Source organism: Diadema antillarum, unplaced genomic scaffold (assembly GCF_040938485.1).
Source record: "Diadema antillarum isolate AM-2024a unplaced genomic scaffold, OU_Dant_1.0 seq00001103_RagTag, whole genome shotgun sequence".
Lineage (NCBI taxonomy): Eukaryota > Metazoa > Echinodermata > Echinoidea > Diadematoida > Diadematidae > Diadema > Diadema antillarum.
Window position 1 is genome coordinate 70,577 of NW_027271919.1, and position 7,643 is coordinate 78,219.

At 36.5% G+C, this 7,643-nt stretch overlaps 1 long non-coding RNA gene across 1 annotated transcript; it reads left to right on the forward strand.

Annotated features, from left to right (window-relative positions):
* Positions 1 to 1,129: 1,129 nt before the first annotated feature.
* Positions 1,130 to 4,612, forward strand: LOC139743702 (uncharacterized). Its single transcript, XR_011711774.1, has 3 exons — positions 1,130 to 1,388; positions 1,870 to 2,155; positions 4,206 to 4,612. It is a non-coding gene; the product is annotated as an uncharacterized lncRNA (long non-coding RNA).
* Positions 4,613 to 7,643: the final 3,031 nt, after the last annotated feature.

Here is a 7,643-nt window from a genome sequence, read left to right on the forward strand (position 1 = left end):
AATTTTCTTATTATTCTCTTTATTTTTCTTGACCTTTAATCGCAAATATCTCCATTTGGCAAATATGGACTTATCGGTTTTTGCGAACAAACTCTTCATATCTTTTTGTACATTTGACATTTCCTTTCACCACGCATATCTTTCAAATTTCGTCACAGGGACGGTCTCTCACTGCATAATTTGTTAACGTTTGCACGATAGAATCATGCGATTTTGAAAAAAAAATCGAGACAAAAATATATTGACTGGTGACAATGGATGAACACGGTTATTCCATACACGTACTAATATAGAGAGAACGTGGTGTGTGGTGATTTAAATGTGCATATGCATCGTCATATCTAAAATAATAGTTGTGCGGGTGCACGTATCTTATGAGGGGGTCGGTGCAGTATAGTTCTAACCCACACACTAGTCATTTTGAGATAATCGCTGTTGAGAGTCCATACATTGTACATTCATAAAACATGAATGTTTGCATTTTTACCATCTTATTGGTTGAATTAAAAAATGATATTTTTACAGAGGTTAGAGTGAAGGATAAGGATCATGAAAATGCATGTAACTCAATTTTGACAAAGAAATGTGGGTTAGCACTATATAGCACCTACCCCTCATATATGTATGTTTACTGAAATGTCTTCGAAGAACAGAGAACGATCTGTTGTTCGAGGAAATTTCATTTTCTTCGTCACTTCTTCACAGAATCTTGCATAGGCTGTTTTTTTTTTCCATCTTGAGATATCATAAATGCAACTTGGTTATGAATACCTGTTCAATTCAAATGAGTCACGAGTTTTACATGTAAGCATCTTCTTCCTCTGATTTTAAGCGTAAGTAAAAAATTTTGTTTGTTTTACTTTCTTCCACTGACATTTCAAATTTGTGAAGCACGTAAGAATTAGTTATATTTAATCTATAACACAATACGCACTAAATCCTATGGGAAATGTTTATTCCATTTTCATTGTGTGAAATATCCGTGTTGCGTAAGAGTAAAACTCATGACAAACAATAATCCATGTTTCAGGATCTGTATGCACACACTGAAAATCAATGCGTTTTCCTACACGTATGTATATAAAAAAAGGTAACTTTATTGCCTCTATTTGTTCAATCGGCAGGTCACCTGGTTTCTTTCGTAGAACTCTGGTACCTGGTATCAGGAATAGAAGTAGAACGAATCAATTCTCTTGCGAAGGCAGTAAAGAAACTCAGTCATCTTCCTATGAATGCTGTAGCGCTACATGGAGAATATACCTACGCAGGATGTATGTATTCTCTGTTGTGTAAGTGGAAGAATGGATACGAAGGAGAGAATCAGCTTGAAGACCTCTTCGACTGTCTGAGAGAGCACGATCTAGAGAGTGAGGTGACAAGATTGGAAGGTAAAATAGAGCATTTACTTAGCGATTGACGATTGGCGATTGGATATTGCACTATTTCATTAGGCTTTAGTTGAGCTTTGTTAATATCTTCTCTATTTTCGTAGGATTGGTTTCTAACTCATCTCAAGTTCACACTTTGTAAGCCTATTGCTGGGGCGTTATGTCAACTGTAATATGACATGAAAAATGTAATTACATCTTGATTTCTATAGCTTGCGTTAAAATGTCACAACTATTAAAGTCGTGGCTTGACTGAGATTGTGTTTTGATATACAAAAGGTACTGAGCAGAATAACGCCGGTATTTACTGTAACTAAATCATTTATTCCATCTTTGTATGTTACGCTTTACTACTTAGTAAAGCTCGTTCGTGTACAGAAATGAGTATGAGATTTTTAAAGAAATCATCGCATTGCTTAGGGTTTTTTGCACTCATGTGCTTGGCTTTTCATGTTTTTTTTTCCCCCTTTTATTTCTTAAGCTGTCAGGAATGGTGCTGAGCAGAGGATACCCCCCGATACGATTAAAAAGTTCATGCAGAAGATTGGCAACAAAGAAAATATGAAGAGAATTCTGGAAAATCTTTACATATTATCTCAACCAACTGATGGTCACTTGAAATCGACATTGCGATTGAAAAACGTTCGCGATGCTGTAGCAAGGGATCTTGAAAGTTGGCAAAATACAGCCAGAGTGTATCCTTTGGTCCTATTACTATACATGGCAATGGAGAATGCAAAGTGTACCCCTACTGAAATTCTTCAAAGGTAACTATAGAAATATGAGAGATGCCGATTTGTTTTTGTTTGTTTAGTTGTTGTTGTTGTTGTTGGGTTTTTCGGGGTTTTTTTGCTTGTTTATTTGTTTGTTTGTTTTGATGAATTGCAGGTAAAAAAGTAATTTCACAGCTAATATCCTTTTGTCATAATCACAGCGTCTTAGTGCCCATCTTTGATAAGTATATTCCTCTCAGATTTTCGGAAGCGGACATTCAGCCGATTACACTATTTTTTGCATGTTTTTCAATGTAATCAAAATATCCCTTGAAATAGAACACGTCATAACAAGGAATACACAACGACTTTATAGGCTAACTTGACTTCGCACTCTCATGCATCTCATAAAAGACTAAACTTTACGTATATTGACTGTTCCTTAATATTTGTTTCAGTTCTCTTTGTAAACTTCTCAATTGTATGTTGTGCCGATACAACCATCATATATTCACATCGTGATGTTTATAAGATCCCATGTAACAGTTTAAATTAAGACAAACTCGGATTATCGCAAGGTTGAATATCATGAAATTTCACTGAATAGAAAAAAAAACCGTATTCCAGAAAAAAAAACAACAACTTACAATTACGTATTGGATGATAGAATATTATTTCATGGGTATTTCTTATCCTGCAATTTCTAGCTTTTGAATTGATGCAGAGACAACATGGAACGGATACGCTTTTCGCATTAAAATCTTAAGGGAAATTTTTCCTATTCATCCAGAAACACACTTATTCTAACTAGCTTTCTTCATTCATGTGAAGATGTTGACCATCGCGGTGAATACTATGACGATGGGGGAACAAATTAATCACTTGTCTCGCGAAGAAAATCGTAGTGATCGAAATGAGTAATCGAAACAAGTATGAGATTTCTTTAGAAATCATCGCATGCTTAGGGTTTTTGTACTCATGTTTTGTACTGAGTGTGTTTTTTTTTTCTCATTACGATTTTCTTCGTGAGACAAGTGACTAATTTGTTCCCCTATCGTATAGCTTTCTTCAATGTTCAAAAGGTCTGACACATGCATGACATGATTAAGTACTTTTCCTTCTGAGCCGGAAATCTCTCTTCTCACTATGTTGAATGTACCTAGAACGACGAAAGAGTACCGGCTTGATTTCCTTCACTTGCATTGACCTAGAGGTATAATTCGGAGTAAACATGAATATATAATGTAATGCATTTTCTGTTTGTTTGTTTTTTTGCCAATAAAGGTGAGTTTATTAGACTCAAATTTTCAGCAGCCTCCGCCTTCTTCAAGAATCTTGACAATCCTGAAGAAGGCGGAGGCCGCTGAAAATTTGAGTCGAATAAACGGGTGCACGTCACGAGACCGACACCCACGAGTCATACAGCCCAAGAGTCATACAGCTCACAAGTCATACAGCCCATGAGTTATACAGTTCACGAGTCGTACAGCCCATCAGTTCGACACTAAGCCAACAAGGCCCACGAGACCGACACATTACGCTCCGTGTTGTATCTGTCGAACTCGTGGGCTGTTTTCACTTTAATTAGTGTCGGTCTCATGGGCTTTATTTGCCTAGTGTCAAACTCATGGGCTGTATGACTCGTGAGCTGTATGACTCATGGACCTGTTTTCAATGTCGAATTCGTGGGCTGTATGACTCGTGGGTGTCTGTCTAGTGGGATGACCCCGAATAGATTGGCCAAAAAAATTAGCAGTTCATTTCTTTATTTCTTCGTGAAGCCTATACGTGAATTCTCACCATGTTTATATATGCATTTAAATTTTTGAAGCAGAAAATTTTCTACAATATAATCCTTTATGAAATGAATCGGAAAATTGTCCTTTTTTTGTGTGTTTATCATTATTGATGTAGGCCAGGGCCAGACGAGAAATGTCATTTCGACTGATTTCCAGTGAAATGAAAAATATGGCAACTTGTTAACTTTTTTGCAGTACATGTTGTTACAAAACAAAATGGAAATGGTGTTGCTATTCATAGTGTGTGGTATGAAAAATAATGTGCACTTCAAAAGAATAACAGTGGATTATATCACATTATCCAGATTTTGACCTTGAACATTGGACGCCCGTCCTTTCACCACCTGCTGGCCCAAATGATGTCAAATAAACTTCTGGACCGTGTACACTGTTGTAACGAGATGTTGGAGGAGGACGGATCAGGCAAGACGGAAGTGGAAAGCCGACAGCAGGAACCTGGCACGGCTCATTTTGCCGTTGGAAGAGGGGACAGTTCGAGTTATGACCACAAAAGGGCCTTGTTTGATATCAGCATTGACAGCTCATGACTTATCTTCTGCTGCCACGGACAAAGACGGTCGGAAATCCATTCGTCTTTCAACGTTGTCACGCTATTTATATATAGATATATCCTGATAATGTTGATTTTCATAGATATGTTGAGGTACACATATCATAGCAATCTAAAATAAAACAATTTATTTCAGTGTATTCCCAGCATTATATTGTTATAATAAGAAATCACATATTGTAATAACTATCATGTCAATTTATCGTATACCTCTTTGAGTCGTTTTCTTTCTTATGGTTTTAATTGTATGCCCTACTTTAAAAGCTGTGCGTCTTTGTTTCCCTCTACAATGATTCATTTTGTCATTTTGCCAGTTTAAGAAGAACTCGTGTGTATTGTATTTAGATGTCTGTTGTTTCGTAATGTTTTATTATTTTTATATCATTCATATATGTTATCATAATTCAAATCAACAGCTGATATAATCTGTTGAGTGAACTGCTTGAACTCTACAGAATTTGACTTGTCATTCAAATTTTACGTCTCTTTATCGTGAATGATTATGCGCTTCCTTACATTATAGTTGTGGTCAAACTGATGTAATAACCTCATGTATTTCTGTAGCTTGTAGTCACATAATATGCTTGTTCATTGTTCAATTCTAAGCAAGAATTGACCTTATTCTTACGTATAGCCTGTTGTTGGTGTATGTCAAAACACTCGCTATACCCATTCTTTGGCCAGCCACTGCAGTCTATTATCTCGAACCGAATTTTGTTCGATGATCATTACGAGTATAAGGACATTATTAATTGCCATATTATTAATATTGCACATGGGTAGGCCTTCATATTTTGTATCTCGATCACTGGTGTATGGATATCTTTAACGAAAACTTCTAAATGTATTTGCCAACTGAAGTCAGGGAATATCATTTCAGTAAGTTGTAATCATGTGTTATATCTGTCATAATTTATGTTATCTTTACTGAAATTTGTAATACATTGCATTTGGGTTTGTGCATACCCATACACATCTCCGCATTATATTCTTTCGTTTACCTATGTTTTTTTTTTTTGTGTGTGTGTGTGACCTAATAACAATAACTAGTTTTATCATTAAAATGCATTCCAGTGCCCTGCACATGCATCGCATTCATATCATGTCCCAAGGCAAAGATTAAGAAAAAAAAAATTCCCGTTAAGGAATATCGTAAAGCTATTTAATGATTATACAGATTAATGTGGTGCGAACAGCGAGTACATCGTGTACTCTATGTGTGTTTTGTATCTCTTTACTATGTTATTTATCACAGATTATGATGTAATTGAAGTGATAGAGTAAATACTAAACCTTTGTGTGCTATAAGTTCACATTGGCGAAGAAAACCCCGAGCTGTAACAACTTGAGAGGCACGCGGAATGCTCGGAGAGTAACGGTATTAGTGATTGTTTGTTTTCTTTTATTCCCCCTATCTTTTTACATTTTGTTAAGAACCAAAATGTTTAAGCGCGCGCGCGCGCGCGTGTGTGTGTGTGTGCATGTGTGTGTGTGCCCCCAGTACCCATCCACCCCCGCCCGTGATCCCTGAAACTGTCCAAATTCCCTGGTACAAAAGGGTTAATGCTCAAAAGTGTATCGCCAAATGCGCGGCCCCTCTTTTATTGTTGTTAAAACAAATGAAATAAAAAGAAAAAATGGGGGAGGGGCGTGCGCCCCCTTTTAATTTTGTAAAGGCGCCCCCTGTTTGCGGAATTCTTGGATCCACCCCTGCTTCATTGTCCAACTACAAGATTCAACTGGATTGGCCATGGTGGTGCTATATAAAATCACACAGATTCTACAGTGACGTAGCCTGTACTGTGTTTAAATTGACCAAGCATTAACGTATCCCATTTATCGTTTGAATCATGTTGGATAAAATGCGCATATTGCCGTGTCCTCCAAGCACCACAAATTACATGTAAGCAGTGCAGCTTGTTACCTTCTTTGTTGTCATGTGTAACTCAGTAGGAAAAGGCAATCGGTATAAAATATCAGTAGATTTATTTGTGGCTTCAGGATTTTAATGACCTGCAAACTAAATTCGCAATGATGTTTTTATGCATTTCTGAGAGTGTCAGTGTTATCCAAGTGTACGGATATGTTTAATGATATAACCACTATGTACTAGCTTTGATATTATCAATTCTGTGCCTTTGGACGATAAATATATACAGTGTTGGATTCTACGTTCTTTGTCTGTTGTGTAATTAACAATACATGCTTTTATGTGGAAACCGGGAGGAATTCGGCATTGTTTCGTATCTATTGTGGTATCAATAGAGTAAAAGAATAGCGTCGTTGCTTTATTTTCTACTTGACATCTTTAATTTTGCACATCGTATCATTTTAGAGCATAATCAACCACTTAAAGTATAGTTCAGGGGCTTGCAGGATTCAGCTACCTAACGTAACATGCTCAGTACCAATAACGTTCTTTCAGATGGCTGTGAAATGCTATCAACTTTGCACAGCCAGGTACCCATTCAAACAGGTAGATTACGGGTGGACATGTTTGTGTAAAGCACACTTCGTTATTCCCAAGGTTTGTTAATCCGAAAAGAAATAAAGTCTGTAATTCAGAAGTTTGTTTGTGTGTACCTTCTTTTCGTTTTCGGAATTATGAACCTTATCTTTTTGGGAAAATGCTTCAAAATGTTCGGACAAACAATCATTTTCAATTCTTGGATCACCAGCTATCAAGTTTTAGTACATTTGTGTGTTATTTCTTTTTCACCGATTAACGAAATTAACAATAACGAACACCACCCGTCCAGATTATTGTACGCATCAGGTACAGTTTGAGCCATAGTCTTGTGCTTCGCCAAAGAACACTTATCACTCATTTTCATTACTACATATCACTCTAAACCTATGTAAAAACATTAAACACTGCAAAAAGTCCGGTGTTAAATAGTGAACACCGAGCTGGTGTTAAATTTTCGGTGCTCATTTATGGTGTTAAATTAACACCTACGGGTGTCATTTCCAAATTTTAAACTGTTTTTTGAAGAATTTTAATAGTAACTGCACTTCTCGTTGATTTTTAATTTAAACAAGACGATCAAGAATTTTACATTAAAATACTAGATTTTTGAAAAAATGTGAAAATAAATTTACACCAAAGTAACACCAGCTGGTGTGGTCCCTTATTGAAGCTGGACGGGTGTTAAACCATTGATATTAACAC